This window comes from Moschus berezovskii, chromosome 16, assembly GCF_049115385.1.
Source record: "Moschus berezovskii isolate FMDL1 chromosome 16, NW_MosBer_1.0, whole genome shotgun sequence".
Taxonomy (NCBI): domain Eukaryota; kingdom Metazoa; phylum Chordata; class Mammalia; order Artiodactyla; family Moschidae; genus Moschus; species Moschus berezovskii.
In genome coordinates this window covers 85,006,385-85,024,179 of record NC_142475.1, presented here as the reverse complement: position 1 = coordinate 85,024,179, position 17,795 = coordinate 85,006,385, and positions in this window count along the sequence as shown.

Sequence of the window (17,795 nt, the reverse complement as noted above, 5' to 3'; positions counted from 1 at the left end):
CTATGGATACCTTATTTTTTTTACAAAGGAGGCAAGAATATACAATAGGGCAAAGACAGCCTCTTCAATAAATGATGCTGGGGAAACTGGACAACTACAAGTAAAAGGATGAAGTTAGAACACGTTGTAACACCATATACAAAGATAAACTCAAAACGGATTAAAGACTTAAATGTAATACTAAAAACTATAAAATTCTTAGAGGAAAACGTAGAGCAGAACACTCGATGACATATATCAAAGCAAGATCCTCTATGATCCACCTCCTAGAGTAACAGAAATAAAAACAAAAGTAAATAAATGGGACCTGATTAAACTTAAAAGCTTTTGCACAGCAAAGGAAACTATAAGCAAGGTGAAAGACAACCCTCAGAATGGGAAAAAATAATAGCAAATTAAACACCTGACAAAGGATTAATTGCCAAAATATACAAGCAGCTCATACAACTCAATGCCAGAAAAACAAACAGTCCAATCAAAAAGTAGGGGTTTCAGGGGGGGACTAAACTAACATTTTTCCAAAGAAGACACATAGATAGCTAATAAACACATGAAAAGATGCTCAACATGACTCATCCAGTTCAGTTTAGTCACTCAGTCTTGTCCAATTGTTTGCGACCCCATGAACTACAGCACGCCAGGCCTCCCTGTCCATCACCAACTCCTGGAGTCTACCCAAACCCATGTCCATTGAGTCGGTGAGGCCATCCAAATATCTCATCCTCTGTCATCTCCTCCCACCTTCAATCTTTACCAGCATCAGGGTCTTTTGAAATGAGTCAGCTCTTCGAATCAAGTGGTCAAAGTATTGGAGTTTCAGCTTCAACATCAGTCCTTCCAATGAACACTCAGGACTGATCTCCTTTAGGATGGACTGATTGGATCTCCTTGCAGTCCAAGGTACTCTCAAGAGTCTTCTCCAACACGACAGTTCAAAAGCATCAATTCTTCAGCACTCAGCTTTTTTTATAGTCTAACTCTCACATCCATACATGACTAATGGAAAAATCATAGGCTTGACTAGATGGATCTTTGTTGGCAAAGTAATATCTCTGCTTTTTAATATGCTGTCTAGGTTGGTCATAACTTGTTTTCCAAGGAGCAAGTGTCTTTTAATGTCATGGCTGCAATCACCATCTGCAGTGATTTTGGAGCCCCCCCTCCAAAAAAAATAATGTCTGTCACTGTTCCATTGTTTCCCCATATATTTGCCATGAAGTGGTGGGACCAGATGCCGTGATCTTAGCTTTCTGAATGCTGAGTTTTAAGCCAAATTTTTTCACTCTTTTTTCACTTTCCTCAAGAGGCTCTTTAATTTTTCTTCGGTATATGTACACATATATTTCATCTTTTATGAATTTCCTTGCCATTTAGGTCACCACAGATCAATGAGTACAGTTCCTTGTGATATACAATCGGTTCTCATTAGTTATCTATTATATACATGGTATCAATAATATGTATATGTCAACCTCTATCTCTTAATTCATTTTCATTTAATCTTTACCTGTCCCACAGCACTTAACCCACATATGGTACATAGCAATATTTCAGAATATATTTTTGAATTGGTCTAACTCAGAGCTGTTACCAACTATTACACTAACAGATTAGCAGATAATATTTTTTTTCAAAACTCTTGGGGGGAGCTAGATAGTGATCTTTAGTGCTTAAGTACTGAGAGTGCTCAAAAATAGGACATCAGTAAGCATCATACTGAAGGGGAAAATCTGAGCTCAGTATGAGAAAGCGTGGGTTTGTGTCCTTTTCTAAGCATAATGGCAAGTCTGTCTCAGTTTTCTCACTGAAAATAAAGGAATTGAACTAGATGATCTTAGAATCCTTTCCAGTAAATCTTTGATACTCTTTGTGCAACTCCACCTTATGCTATTCTGCTGACATATTTTTTTCTTTCCTCATATTTTTAAAATTAAGCAAAATTTTTCATGCTTATGACTATTACTTTAAAAATGCTAGCTAACAAGCAATAAAGGGATTTGATAATTACAGGGACCAAATAATGACTACACGTTTCTCGTCCAGTGTGCTCCTATTTAAAATCCAAAATATCCTTGGAGAGAGAGAGTATAGCACAGTGATGAGTAATGCTTGTTTAAGAGCTGTGCTGCCTGTGTGGGAATCCTGGCTTCACTACCTACAATCCAGGTGACCTTGGCAACTTAATAAACCTCTCTCAACATCAATATTTTCTGGTGGAAACAGAGGATACCAATAGTCCTGCCTCTTAGGGCTATTTGGTTTATTAAAAGTTACATACCTTAAAGTCTCCCTCAGTTCAGTTCAGTTCAGTTCAGTCGCTCAGTCGTGTCCGACTCTCCGCGACCCCATGAATCACAGCACGCCAGGCCTCCCTGTCCATCAACAACTCCCGGAGTTCACTCAAACTCATGTCCATCGAGTCGGTGATGCCATCCAGCCATCTCATTCTCCGTCGTCCCTTTCTCCTCCCGCCCCCAACCTTTTCCAGCATCAGAGTCTTTTCCAGTGAGTCAACCCGTCACATGAGGTGGCCAAAGTATTGTAGTTTCAGCTTTAGCATCAGTCCTTCCAGTGAACACCCAGGATTGATCTCCTTTAAAATGGACTGGTTGGATCTCCTTGCAGTATAAGGGACTCTCAAGAGTCTTCTCCAACACCACAGTTCAAAAGCATCGATTCTTCGGCGATCAGCTTTCTTCACAGTCCAACTCTCGCATCCATACATGACCAAGGGAAAAACCATTGCCTTGACTAGACGGACCTTGGTTGGCAAAGTAATGTCTCTGATTTTAATATACTATCAAGGTTGGTCATAACTTTACTTCCAAGGAGCAAGCGTCTTTTAATTTCATGGCTGCAATCAGCATCTGCAGTGATTTTGGAGCCCAAAAAAATAAAGTCTGACACTGTTTCCACTGTTTTTCCATCTATTTCCCATGAAGTGATGGGACCAGATGCCATGATCTTTGTTTTCTGAATGTTGAGCTTCAAGCCAACCTTTTCACTCTCCTCTTTCACTTTCCTCAAGAGGCTTTTGAGTTCCTCTTCACTTTCTGCCATAAGGGTAGTGTCATCTGCATATCTGAAGTTATTGACATTTCTCCCAGCAATCTTGATTCCAGCTTGTGCTTCTTCCAGCCCAGCGTTCCTCACGATGTACTCTGCATATAAGTTAAATAAGCAAGGTGACAATATACAACCTTGACGTACACCTTTTCCTATTTGGAACCAGTCTGTTGTTCCATGTCCAGTTCTAACTGTTGCTTCCTGACCTGCATACAGGTTTCTCAAGAGGCAGGTCAGGTGGTCTGAGATTCCCATCTCTTTCAGAATGTTCCACAGTTTATTGTGATCGACACAGTCAAAGGCTTTAGCATAGTCAATGAAGCAGAAATAGATGTTTTTCTGGAACTCTCTTGCTTTCTCCATGATCCAGCGGATGTTGGCAATTGGATCTCTGGTGCCTCTGCCTTTTCTAAAACCTGCTTGAACATCTGGGAGTTCACGGTTTACATACTGCTGAAACCTGGCTTGGAGAATTTTGAGCATGACTTTACTAGCGTGTGAGATGAGTGCAATTGTGTGGTAGTTTGAGCATTCTTTGGCATTGCCTTTCTTTGGGATTGGAATGAAGACTGACCTCTTCCAGTCCTGTGGCCAGCGCTGAGTTTTCCAAATCTGCTGGCATATTGAGTGCAGCACTTTCACAGCATCATCTTTCAAGACTTGAAATAGCTCAACTGGAATTCCATCACCTCCACTAGCTTTGTTTGTAGTGATGCTTTCTAAGGCCCACTTGACTTCACATTCCAAGATGTCTGGCTCTAGGTCAGTGATCACGTTATCGTGACTATCATGGTCGTGAAGATCTTTTTTGTACAGTTCTGTGTATTCGTGCCACCTCTTCTTAATATCTTCTGCTTTTGTTAGGTCCATACCATTTCTGTCCTTTATCGAGCCCATCTTTGCATGAAATGTTCCCTTGGAATCTATAATTTTCTTGAAGAGGTCTCTTGTTTTTCCTATTCTGTTGTTTTCCTCTATTTCTTTGCATTGATCACTGAGGAAGTCTTTCTTATCTCTCCTTGCTATTCTTTGGAACTCTGCATTCAGATGCTTATATCTTTCCTTTTCTCCTTTGCTTTTCACCTCTCTTCTTTTCACAGTTATTTTTAAGGCCTCCTCAGACAGCCTAGTTCTTGTTAAAGGTTCAATTGAGTTCAGTTCAGTTATTCAGTTGTGTCCGAATCCAGCCATCTCATTCTCCGTCGTCCCCTTCTCCTCCCGCCCCCAATCCTTCCCAGCATCAGAGTCTTTTCCAGTGAGTCAACTTGTCGCATGAGGTGGCCAAAGTATTGGAGTTTCAGCTTTAAATGCTAACACTTATTACTGTTTTAAAATACTTTACTATGAACATTGCATCAGGAAAAAAAATCATTTTGATTTTTCAGCTTAATAATATTTATGCACAAATTCAAGGATAAAAAAACAGTATGTCTATAAGTCACGAACCCTTACTTGGGCATAGAATAAAGCTATGCACTTTAGGAATGATCCATTTTATTGCATACAAGTATAATATTCATTTGTGATAGGATGTATTTTGACCAGGCACAAGCAGAATGATAGAAGGAGAAAAATAGGAAATGAAAGAAAAAAAGCCTCAAATCAGGAGGGAGAAATTATATTTAGAAAATGAGTACCCAGAACAAATAAGAATATTTTAACTAAAATTAAGTCTATATTCTTTTTTAAAAATCTTTATGTCCACCCGGGGGCAGATTCATGTCAATGTATGGCAAAACCAATACAATAATGTTGTTAGGGTCAGGAGTCGCCCTTCCCTCAAAGGAACAGAGGACACTCACGATAATGCAAGACACACAGCGAGGTTTATTTCCAGCTAGCTGGGGTCCAAGTGTCTGCACTCAGAGCCAAGGGGTTATATAGCATTTTCAAAACATGATATTTCCAAATTACCTAACTCACAGTAATTTTCCACACACACACACACACACAGCTGTGCATATCTCTATCCTGGTGTCTTAACGAGATAAGCTTATCAGACATGTTTACCTAATTTTCAGTATTGGAACCGCCCACATTCTTGGTACTTAAGATGAACTTGTCTTCCAGGTTTTACCTAGTTCTTCTTCCCTCAAGTCAGTTCAGTTCAGTTCAGTCGCTCAGTCGTGTATTTGGTCACTACACAGTAAAAATTGTTTTTCTGGCCTCTAAGATGGTGGTTCTTATGCTAACCGATTCTTACAATGTAAAGTAATTAGCCTCCAATTAAAATAAATACATTTAAAAAATCAAAAAATAAAAATCTTCAGAAAGATTTATTTTTTTATAGAGGAAATGCTGGAATCCTATTCCTCTAGACTTCCATGGGTTACTCAGGGGGCTTACGGAACACATCACTTAAAAAGAAAAAAGAAAATTCAAAGAGAAAAATAGCATTGATTATTCAGAGAACCCAAACTTTCAAGTTATTCAGTGCTCAGAAAAAATACAAAATCACTAAACCTCAAATGTAGACAAGTTGATTCTGTTTACATATGTTTGCTGAGGGGAAGGGACTGGACAGAGGATGGAGAAGGAGGAAGCACGTGAAGAAAATGTTTGAGCTTTTCTTAAAAGCCTGCTCTGATAGTATTCAACATGACTCACTCATGTTACTGTTCCCATCTGATTCAGGAGTTGTATCATTGCTGAAGTTATAGACTTATAAAGGCACACCTCTTGAAAAACTTAAGGGTATATAGTAGTGTACAGCCAATGATTTTTTTTTTTTCCCCACTCCTACTGAGAGTGCTAACAGCCTCCGTAGGCAGGCCAGAGGTCCCCAAGCAGAAAGAGGAAATAAACTGCAAGTGGCAGACATTTTCCCTTCTCTGTTGAGGACACCTGGTTCCACCTGAATTTAACTTTTCCTTAACCCTTGAGCTAACAAATGTGTTTTTTCTTATGGAAATGTTTTTCTTAAGCTATGTTAATGAAACTATGTATTTACTTTGGAATCTGCCTTTCTTCAATGGGTCTGCCTAAGACTAACCTTTTTTTTTTTTTTTTCTCAAACCTTGGGGTGATAATGGCTCAACAAACCAGTATTCTTGTCAATTATTTTCTGGCCAGGGATGACACACCTTGTGCCATTCCATCTCAAAAATGCATATTGTGGGAGAGGGGCCTGGTGAAACTTCCTCAGTCTTGAGGTGTTTCTTTTATCTGATTAGAAGCTTGATAACAGATATAAAATGCCTTTCTAAAAATTAACAAGGAGGCACTCTTTCTGTCCCCTTCTGATGTCCATGTCAGAAGCTTTCCCTATCACTATTATACTTTAATAAAACTTTCAAAACAAAAAGCTCCCAGAAGTCAAGCCTTGTCTCTGGACCCTGGATAGAAATCCTTTCCTCCGGAGGTCAGGAATCCCAATGTGCCATGGCCCACAACCTCAATGTTTCACTACTTTCTGCAGAATTTAATGCCCATACCTTTACTGAAATTATCAATGTTGGATGTCATGAGGATAAATTATCTGGTAGACATATATTTGCATGTAAAAATTAAGTATATGAACTATTTTCTATCATTTAAGTTATCCAAGATCAACTAAACAACTTTGAAATTGACTTGAAATTTTTGAGAAAACCAGTTTATTTTGTAGTCGGAGCTAAAAAATCCCCTTTTTGCAACTGAATTCATATCTATCATTCATCATTTATTTTCCCCACACAATGGATTGCTTAAAAAAAAAAAAAAAAAGAGTCATGGGCTGGCTTTCTACTTGAATTTTGGGTAAAATGTGCTTGTGGCGAGAGATCTTCCTTGATATTTGATCTTTCCAACTTTATTTATTTATTTAATATTGATAAGTGCTACATTTATATCCGTATGTTTGAACTTTGTCATATTTCACTTTTAACTTTCTAGTGTGGCAAATAATTTTTAACTTTCAATTAAGCATTGCTAATGGAGTATCTGGTAATACTAGGAAATAATTCTGTAATTGATCTTTGCACTCACTGCATATGAATAATTCCTCATCTCTAATATGCTCCAAATTCAGCTTCGTTTTCCACATATCTTGATGTAGAATAAAGTATTTCATTATTAGGTGCAAAAAAAAACAAAAAACCTGTAATGAGCCTTATTAACTCTGGAAAGATTGCATTGTCAGAAACAAGAAAATCTTTAACTGATAAATTTACAGTATTAACTATAGTTTAACTCATGACATAGAACATAAATCTTTGGTCTCAACAAAGATATTTTACATAAAAACTATACAGTTTCATAAGACATTATGACAAACTTAAAAACACATTTCAAACAAAATATATGTTTTGAACTAAGAAATTATGAAAATCTTAAAAGTATGCTGTGGTCCCTGGAAGTATCCATATAATAAAAGATTTTAACGATGCCCAAGCTATTAAACCTGAGGAGAAATTTACTACAGTTAAATAATTACACACGGTTTTCCTGGAAACAGCAATTCCTAATTAAAAGTAGGTCATCTACTTCCCTGCTGCCTCATTATCTTTGTGTGGCCCAGAACTTTCTCATGCTATTTTTTCACTTCACCATTTCTCAGAGTGCATATTAGAGGGTACAACATAGAGGTGGCAATTGTGTAAAACACTCCAGGATTTACCAATGGGAGGTGATGGAATTCCAGTTGAGCTATTTCAAGTCTTGAAAGATGATGCTGTGAAAGTGCTGCACTCAATATGCCAGCAGATTTGGAAACTCAGCAGTGGCCACAGGACTGGAAAAGGTCAGTCTTCATTCCAATCCCAAAGAAAGGCAATGCCAAAGAATGCTCAAACTACCGCACAATTGCACTCATCTCACACGCTAGTAAAGTCATGCTCACAATTCTCCAAGCCAGGCTTCAGCAATATGTGAACCGTGAACCATGAACTCCCAGATGTTCAAGCAGGTTTTAGAAAAGGCAGAGGCACCAGAGATCAAATTGCCAACATCCGCTGGATCATGGAGAAAGCAAGAGAGTTCCAGAAAAGCATCTACTTCTGGTTTATCGACTATGCCAAAGCCTTTGTGTGGATCACAATAAACTGTGGAAGATTCTGAAAGAGATGGGAATCCCAGACCACCTGACCTGCCTCTTGAGAAACCTGTATGCAGGTCAGGAAGCAACAGTCAGAACTGTACATGAAACAACAGACTGGTTCCAAATAGGAAAAGGAGTCCGTCAAGGTTGTATATTGTCACCTTGCTTATTTAACTTATATGCAGAGTACATCGTGAGGAACGGTGGGCTGGAAGAAGCACAAGCTGGAATCAAGATTGCTGGGAGAAATATCAATAAACTCATATATGCAGATGACACTACCCTTATGGCAGAAAGTGAAGAGGAACTCAAAAGCCTCTTGAGGAAAGTGAAAGAGGAGAGTGAAAAGGTTGGCTTGAAGCTCAACATTCAGAAAACAAAGATCATGGCATCTGGTCCCATCATTTCATGGGAAATAGATGCAAAAACAGTGGAAACAGTGTCAGACTTTATTTTGGGGGGCTCCAAAATCTCTGCAGATGCTGATTGCAGCCATGAAATTAAAAGACGCTTACTCTTTGGAAGGAAAGTTATGACCAACCTTGATAGTATATTAAAAAGCAGAGACAATACGTTGCCAACAAAGGTCCGTCTAGTCAAGGCAATTGTTTTTCCTGTGGTCATGTATGGATGTGAGAGTTGGACTGTGAAGAAAGCTGATCGCCGAAGAATTGATGCCTTTGAACTGTGGTGTTGCAGAAGATTCTTGAGAGTCCCTTGGACTGCAAGGAGATCTAACCAGTCCATTCTAAAGGAGATCAAATCCTGGGTGTTCTTTAGAAGGACTGATGCTAAAGCTGAAACTGCAATACTTTGGCCATCTCATGAGATGAGCTGACTCACTGGAAAAGACTGATGCTGGGAAAGGTTGGGGGCCGGAGGAGAAGGAGACGACAGAGAATGAGATGGCTGGATGGCATCACCGACTCTGTGGACATGAGTTTGAGTGAACTCCGGGAGTTGGTGATGGACAGGGAGGCCTGGCGTGCTGTGATTCATGGGGTCGCGGAGAGTCGGACACGACTGAGAGACTGAACTGAAATGAGCTGAAATGGAAGGAGGTCTCACATACATACAAATACAGGGCATAAAGAAGAGAAGCATCAGATTAATGTGGGCGTCACAGATTCATAAGGCTTTGAGCCTCTCTTTCTGACCAAGATTCTTCAGGGAGTGCAGAATGACCCCATAAGAGATGAGTAAGACTAATGAGGGGGCAAGTGATTAGAGACATATGTAGGAAAAGGACACATTATTAAATAAATGAGTATCCACAACTAGTTTTCAATCTGGAAGCTAAATAAATTATACATATAGTTAATAACTTACACAAAAATAAACGTTGAGGAGTAAAGGTTCAATACAAAGTACACCAAGATTTACTTCATATTCTGTTTTGTTGCTTAGTCGCTAAGTTGTGCCTAACATTTGCAATCCAATGAACTGTAGTCCACCAGGTTCCTCTCTTCATGGGATTCTCCAGGCCATAATACTGAAGTGGGTTGTCATTTCCTTCACCAAGGGATCTTCCTGACCCAGGAATCAAACCCGAGTCTCCTTCATTGGCAGATGGATTTTTACCACTGAGCCACCAGGGAAGTACTTCATATATATTTTCCAGTTTATAAAGGAGATGACTTTCTCCATTCAAGGGGTGGAAGAATCATCTGAACCACTCACTGAATTCCCAAATAGATGTTTTTGACAATTTCATTTTTTGTAAAGGATTTAGGAAAATATACCACAAAGTCTTTGGCACTCAGTTTTCTTTATATTCCAACTCTCACATACATACATGACAACTGGAAAAGCTTTATCTTTGACTAGATGAACTGTTGTCAGCAAAGTAATGTCCTGCTTTTTAATATGTTGTCTAGGTTGACCATAGTTTTGCTGAAGAATTGATGCTTTTGAACTGTGGTGTTGGATAAGACTCTTGAGAGTCCCTTGGACTGCAAGGAGATCAAACCAGTCAATCCGAAACGAAATCAATCCTGAATATTCACTGGAAGGACTGATGTTGAAGTTCAAGCTCCAATACTTTGGCCACCAGATGGAAAGTGCTGATTCATTGGAAAAGACCCTGATTCTAGGCAGGAGGAGAAGAGGATGAAAGAGGATGAGATGCTTGAATGGTATCACCGACTCAATGTATTGAGTTTGACCAAGCTCTGGGAGTTGGTGATGGACAAAGAAGCCTGGTGTGCTGCAGTCCATGAGGTCACAAAGAGTCCAACACGACTGAGTGAGTGAAGTGAATTGAACCACAATGTCAATAGACAAAGGTAGTTTGTAGAAATTATTTACACTTTACAAGATATACATGGAGTTAATATCTAAAATAAATATTTCTAAGAGATTAACTAACATGATATAAAGAAAATAAAGAAATTATAAACAAGCAGTTAACAAAAAATTAATCCAAATGTCCAACAAACACATTCGGATGCTGAAACTCACATGTGAACAGAAAAATAGAAATTGAAGTAACAGATTGCTTACAGCAGTATTACTTTGGGTTCTTGAAAGTCATTCAATCAAGTTTCTCAGATGCTACACCGCCTTCTGATTTTTAACAGATAACTAAATATCTTTAGAGAACATTATCAATTGAACCTATTATGAGATTTAGAACTATCTGCCCTTTAAAATATCCCCAGATAGATAAACTCAAAATATTTCTAGGTATACTTAATGTTGGAGAAAGTAAATTCATTCTGTACCTCTGTAACATTAAAATATCCCAAAAAACTATCACATGATTGAATTGATCCCCACATCACATGCCTACAAGCTTGTGCTCAAAATACTTCAAGCTAGGTTTCAACAGTATATACACCAAGGACTTACAGATGAACAAGTTGGGTTTCAAAGATGAGGGGAAACAGAGTTCAAGTTGACAACATCACTGGACGATGGAGAAAGGAAGGGAGTTCCAGAGAAGCATCTACTTCTGCTTCATTGACTATGATTTGTTGGTCTTCGATTTTGTGGATCACAGCATGGAAAATTTTTGAAGAGTGGGAGTACCAGACCACCTTTCCTGTCTCCTGAGAAACCTGCATTCAGGCGAGAAGCAATAGTTAGAACCAGACATGGAAAAATAGACTGGCTCCAATTTGGGAGAGGAGTTCATCAAGGCTGTATATGGTCACCTTGCTTATTTAACTTATATCCAGAGCACATAATGTGAAATGTTGGGCTGGATGAATTACAAGCTGGAATCAAGAATGGCAGGGGAAATAACAACCTCAGATAAGCAGATGATACCACCCTAATGACAGAAAGGGAAGAGGAACTAAAGAGCCTCTTGATGAGGGTGAAGGAAGGGAGTGAAAAGCTGGTTTAAAACTCAATAGTCAAAAAACGAAGATCATGACAATTAGTCCCATCACATGGCAAACAGATGGGAAAACAGTGGAAACAATGGCTGACTTTATATTTTGGGCTCCAAAATCACTGCAGATGGTAACTGCAGCCATGAAATTAAAAGACACTTACTCCTTGGAAGGAAAGTTATGACCAACCTAGACAGCATATTAAAAAGCAGAGACATTACTTTGCCAACAAAGGTCCGTCTAGTCAAGGCTATGGTTTTTCCAGTGGTCATGTATGGATGTGAGAGTTGGACTGTGAAGAAAGCTAAGCACCGAAGAACTGATGCTTTTGAACTGTGGTGCTGGAGAAGACTCTTGAGAGTCCCTTGGACTGCAAGGAGATCCAACCAGTCCATTCTAAAGGAGGTCAGTGCTGGGTGTTCCTTGGAAGGACTGATGCTAAAGATGAAACTCCAATACTTTGGCCACCTCATGGGAAGAGTTGACTCATTGGGAAAGACTCCAATGCTAGGAGGGATTGGGGGTGGGAGGAGAAGGGGACAACAGAAGATGAGATGGCTGAATGGCATCACCGACTCGATGCATATGAGTTTGAGTGAACTCCGGGACTTGGTGATGGACAAGGAGACCTGGCATGCTGCGATTCGTGGGGTCGCAAAGAGTAGGACGTGACTGAGCGACTGAACTGAACTGAATTGAAGATGCCAATGACATAGGTGTCAGTACAGACGAATTTTAGTAAAGGGAACATGTCACACATATAGTGATCAATGGGAGCCCATAATTAGTGCTAAGTTGAATTACTGAGTGCAGAAATCCTCCAACAGGACACCACCAGCATCACAACACACACCCTCTGCCTCATGATCACCAAATAATGCAAGGGCTTACAGATAGCCACATAGCTGTCATAGGCCATCACCAGCAAAAGTATGATCTCTGGTGCACAAAAAAATTGCTCTGTAAAGAGCCGGATCATATAGGAGTGGAAAGATATGGTATTATTCCCAAAGAACAAGTCTGAAATCAATCTGGGGGAAATAGAAGAGCAAAAACTAGATCTGTATATGATAAACAAGCAAGAAAAAAGTACATTGGCGAGTTCATTGTCTTACTGCCTACTATAATCGTGATGATGAGCAGATTTCCCACCACGGTCAAAATGTAGAGGAATCAGAACAAAACAAAACAACAACAAAAACTTCACTTCTTTGGATTCTGTGTGAGGCCCAGGATGACAAAGTAAGATATATTATTCCTTGGTTTCATCTAGTCTGGACAGGAGCTGAGTTAACCTATTAGAAGTTTACCTGTAAAACAAGGAGAAAAAATTTTAATATATTATTGCATTTCTGCATTCTGTCATTTTATTCATGTGCAACTCTTTGTGAGCCTATGGACTGTTGCACACCGGACTCCTCTGTACATGGGATTCTCCAGGACAGAACACTGGAGTGGGTTGCCATTTCCTTCTCCAGGGATCTTCTCAACCTGGGGATTGAACTTGGGTCTGCCTGCATCTCCTGAATTGTAGTTGGATTCTTTAACCACTGAGCCACTGGGAAAACCCTGATGCATTAGAAATTTCACTTTTTCATCCATTCGATTAAAAGAATATGTGTGGATTATAGATATAGATATTGTGATTACCAAGTAGAATAAGGCATAGCTCCCTACCCTCAGAATCAGAAAATTCCAGACCCATATAGTAAGTGCCATTATAAGAGTATATGTTCACACAAGCTAAATGTAACAGTAAAAGAATATATCAATAAAACTGAAATTGGAAAATGTTTCCCAAAAGAAGCAAATACTACAGGTGAATTTTAAAGGAAAATTGAAACAAGAAGAGAAGATGAGAAGGGAACTCCTTAAAAAGGTATACCATATATAAAGTCACAAATGTATAATACTTGAGACCACTTTAACTCATTTACAAATTCACTGTGAGTAGCTCAAATAAATAGAACATTACCATCCTGAATTTTCTCAAACCACATAGAGACTCTTTAGGGTCTTTAGTTGGATACCCCTCCTTTTCCTGACCAATACATGCTGAAGCAAATTAACTTTGTATCTTGAGCACCTATCTGCCCACTTATTTCCAACTTTGTGTAGGCAGCATCTCCAGTTTAGGACATCTACAATTGGATATCAACCTAGTATAAAAAATAAATTTTAAAATTTCCACAATATAAGACATTAAATGGTACTACTTTCCTTGTAATTGCTGAGGGGGAAAACAAAAAACAAAACAAAACACCTCAGAGTATTCGTCACTGATTTATTACTCTCAGATTGTTTATTGATGATTTTAATCCTGTTGTCTCACTTCCAAAATATGTCACAAATTTGATCATTCCCTACTAGACTTACTCCCCCACAGGTTTTCTTCCTGGCTCACTGAAACAGCCTCCTGCCCATGTCTTTCCACTTTTATTCTGGCCTCCAGAAAACTGTTTTCTTGAATAAGCTCATATAATCCTCTTTAGATCTTGTTCTGATTACATCATCCACTTCTTAAAACTCCTACAGGGGACTGCAAACATACCCTCACAATTTAATATGCCATGTGAAAATTTACGGTAACAAGATATGTAGTCCCCATTTCAGTTGAAGAAACTAAGGCTAAGAACATCTAATTTTCCAAAGGTTGCACTTTTTTAAGTAATAAAAGTAGAACTGAATCTAAGTTTGATTTATTTCAGAGAAATTTAGTTTCTTACACAATAAAGCCACACAATGGGGAAGACCACTTCCCACTAGTTCTTTAGTCTTCTGGATCCTTGTTCACAATCTGAAGGAAGAATTTTTAACTCACTCATAGGACCTAAAATACCTTCTTTTATCGAGTTAGATGCTAGATGGCAAAATACCACATTATTATTTTAGATTGATTTTTATTTCATTCCACTGTCTGACCATTTTATTCATGGAATTTTCTGATTATTCAGAAGATTGTTTTTATTTGCACTGTAAAATTTTAAATGAAATTCCATGCTGCATGTACACACACCCACACATACACACAAAAAAAATATACACACAATTTGCCAGGTTGGGATAATTTATCAAAGACAAATAAATGCTCTTTTGACACAGGAAGAGCAACTAACCATTTGCAGGAGAAGTGTCTCTAATTACTTCTTTTCCTACTAATCTCAAGATAGAAAAATGCCATCCAATTATTCAGCCATTTTCATTATATCATCCAGACTAGCTGACTTGAGACATGAGAAATATTCTTGTGCTTTTTTATGCAATGCTTTAGGCCTAACCAAGGACCTCCTAAAATTTTTATATCAGTTCTTACAAGGATAAGATCTTTTTCCTAATATAGGCAAAGATCAGGACATTTTATCCCTTTTAACCATATTTATGCTTGAGTCTTTTTTTTTTCTTTTTCTTGTACTGAATCTTAGAATTGGATTGTATCCAAGACTGACTTATACTTAATTAAATTCACTGGGATTTTCCACAAAGTTTTAAAAGTACATGTACTTGTAAAGATACTGTTGGGTCAAATCATGTAGATAGGATCAAAAAGCATAACATGAAGGAAAATGTAGTTTTAGAATCATTTTGAAGTTATTGCAACTTAGAATAAAATATCAGCCCAATTATTCTGCTCCAGCTAGACATTTTAGAAACATACTTTCTAACCACCTACAGCAAGTTTTTCTTTCCTTTTATTTAATACTAAATGTATTCTGCCTTGGAGTTTGGATAGATATATAAACAGTTTTATCACTGATTTAGGTTTAATGATTATTTATCTTTTTTTTTTTAATTTACTGTATCTATTTAGTGTCAGGAACTATACTATCAGTGAGGACACAGTAATTAACAAAATAGGGGGAAAATCATGTAAAAGTTCCTTCCTACAGAGATCATATATTCTTATAATAAAGTTAAACAATTTTAATAAAGTAAGTGACGTCATTTAGTTTCAGTTCAGTCACTCAGTTGTGTCCAACTCTTTGTGACCCCATGGACTGCAGCACACCAGGATTCCCTATCCATCACGAACTCCCGGGGGCTTACTCAAACTCATGTCCATAGTTTGATGCCATCCAACAATTTTATCCTCTGCTGTCCCCTTCTCCTCCCACCTTTAATATTTCCCAGCATCAGGGTTTTCTCCGATGAGTCAGTTCTTCACATCGGTGGCCAAAGTGTTGGAGTTTCAGCTTCAGCATCAGTCCTTCCAATGAATATTCAGGACTGATTTCCTTTAGGATGGACTGGTTGGATCTCCATGCAGTCCAAGGGACTCTCAAGAGTCTTCTCCAACACCACAGTTCAAAAGCATCTATTCTTCAGCACTCAGCTCTCTTTATATCCAACTCTCACATCCATATATAACTACTGGAAAAAGCATAGCTTTGACTAGATGGACCTTTTTGGTAAAGTAAGATCATAGTCACTCCTTACAAGACAGTGAATTACAAATAGTAAAGTGACAGAAACTTGAAAGGAGATTGAGTCAGACCCACTTACTGATCTTAGAGAGTCTCCAAGAGAGGCAGGAAGCAATTGGGATTCACTTTGGGGAGATAGATGCTGATAGCAGCCATTTTGGGGAGCTATCCTCCAACAGGACACTGGTGCTGGCAAGCTTCGTTTTGAAATTCTCCCTCTAGGTTTTTAGTCATAGGACCCAGTCTCATCCACTAGCCAGCCAATCCATAAAATTTAACCAAATAGATGTCTTCCTCCATGTTATACATGATGTCAGGAGGTGAAATGTGTGTTATACCTTCTGGGTGAACAGCAGTGTGTCGGAAGGAGGAACAGTGGATTGGAAAGAAGAAAAGTTTAGAGTAAGAAAAACCTGTTAGCATCTTATTTCTCCCATTTAACAGGTATGGAACTTTGGGCATACTATTTCACCTCACGGAAACTTAGTGTCTCATGTAAAATTGTTCATTTAACCTTAGAGTATTCTTGTGAAGATTAAATTAGATACTACATGTATCCCCATCATGTTTGCCTTTTGTTGAAATCTACTCCAAATGTTTTAACTCACTGATGCTTCCAGAGCTCATTCTTCAGCTTTAGGATTCCAGTTGTCATCCTGTCTTGTAGCTATGTCAATTGAATTGTTTTGTGACCAAATCAGTTATAATATAATTTGCATAAAATGAAAATGGCATACATTTGAAAAAAAATAAGCAAAAAAACCCAGAAAAATCTCTGAACAAGCCCTTTAGATATGTGGATGATTGTATTTTTCAAAAATTAATACAACATCACTCATCCCATGTGCTGTTAACACTATGTGACTTTGTCACTTTCAAATCACATGGTGTCATCTATTTCTCTACTGCCTCAACCCTGAGCAGGGTATCTGACTGCTTTGAGCAACAGAAGATGGTGAAAATAGGAGTAAGCTAGTTTGGTGATAAGTTCTTAACTGGTGTGACACTTTCTACTGTCTTCCACTGGGATCCCTGAGCATCATGTCAAAAGTCTGACTATTCTACTGAAGAAAACCAGCTGACCTGCAACTAAATGAATAGGGAGAGAAACCTCATGGGTCCCTTCCAGCCAGCACTTCCGAGATACCATGCATGCAGATTAAGTTGGCCTGGATACTATGGGCAATCCAGTTATCAGCTGAATATCACAGAGTGATTTCAGCCCATGACATCTGAAGCAGAAGAAATATCCAGTCAATCTCTGCATGAATTCTTGGCCCATAAATTTTTGAGATAAATAAACTGATTGCTTTAAGTCAAGAAAATGCAGTCTTATGCATGTAGCAAAAGATAATCAGAGAAAAAGGGGAAATGTGCTTCCATAACAAAAATTTAAAGCATCTGGCATTGGCTTCGTGCCAGAAGACTGATTGCAGCTGGAAGGGTTTTGAACAGTCTGTAATTAGAGGCTTACAAAGGAACTGTTATCTTTGCTGGAAAGGTTGGGCCATACCATCAACTACAGTAACTAGAAAATCGAAACAGATACTTTGATTAAAATTTCCAAGTAGAATATTGAAAGTGCCAGCTGTTTCTTTTAGAAGTGTTCAGCTCAGATCAGTTCAGTAGCTCAGTTGGGTCTGACTCTTTGCGACCCCATGAATCGCAGCACTCCAGGCCTCCCTGTCCATCACCAACTCCCGGAGTTTACTCAAACTCATGTCCATCGAGTCAGTGACGCCATCCAGCCATCTCATCCTCTGCCGTCTCCTTCTTCTCCTGCCCCAAATTCCTCCCAGCATCAGGGTCTTTTCCAATGAGTCAACTCTTTCACAGCATCATCTTTCAGGATTTGAAACAGCTCAACTGGAATTCCATCACCTACTCTAGCTTTGTTCATAGTGATGCTTTCCAAGGCCCACTTGACTTCACATTCCAGGATGGCTCTAGGTG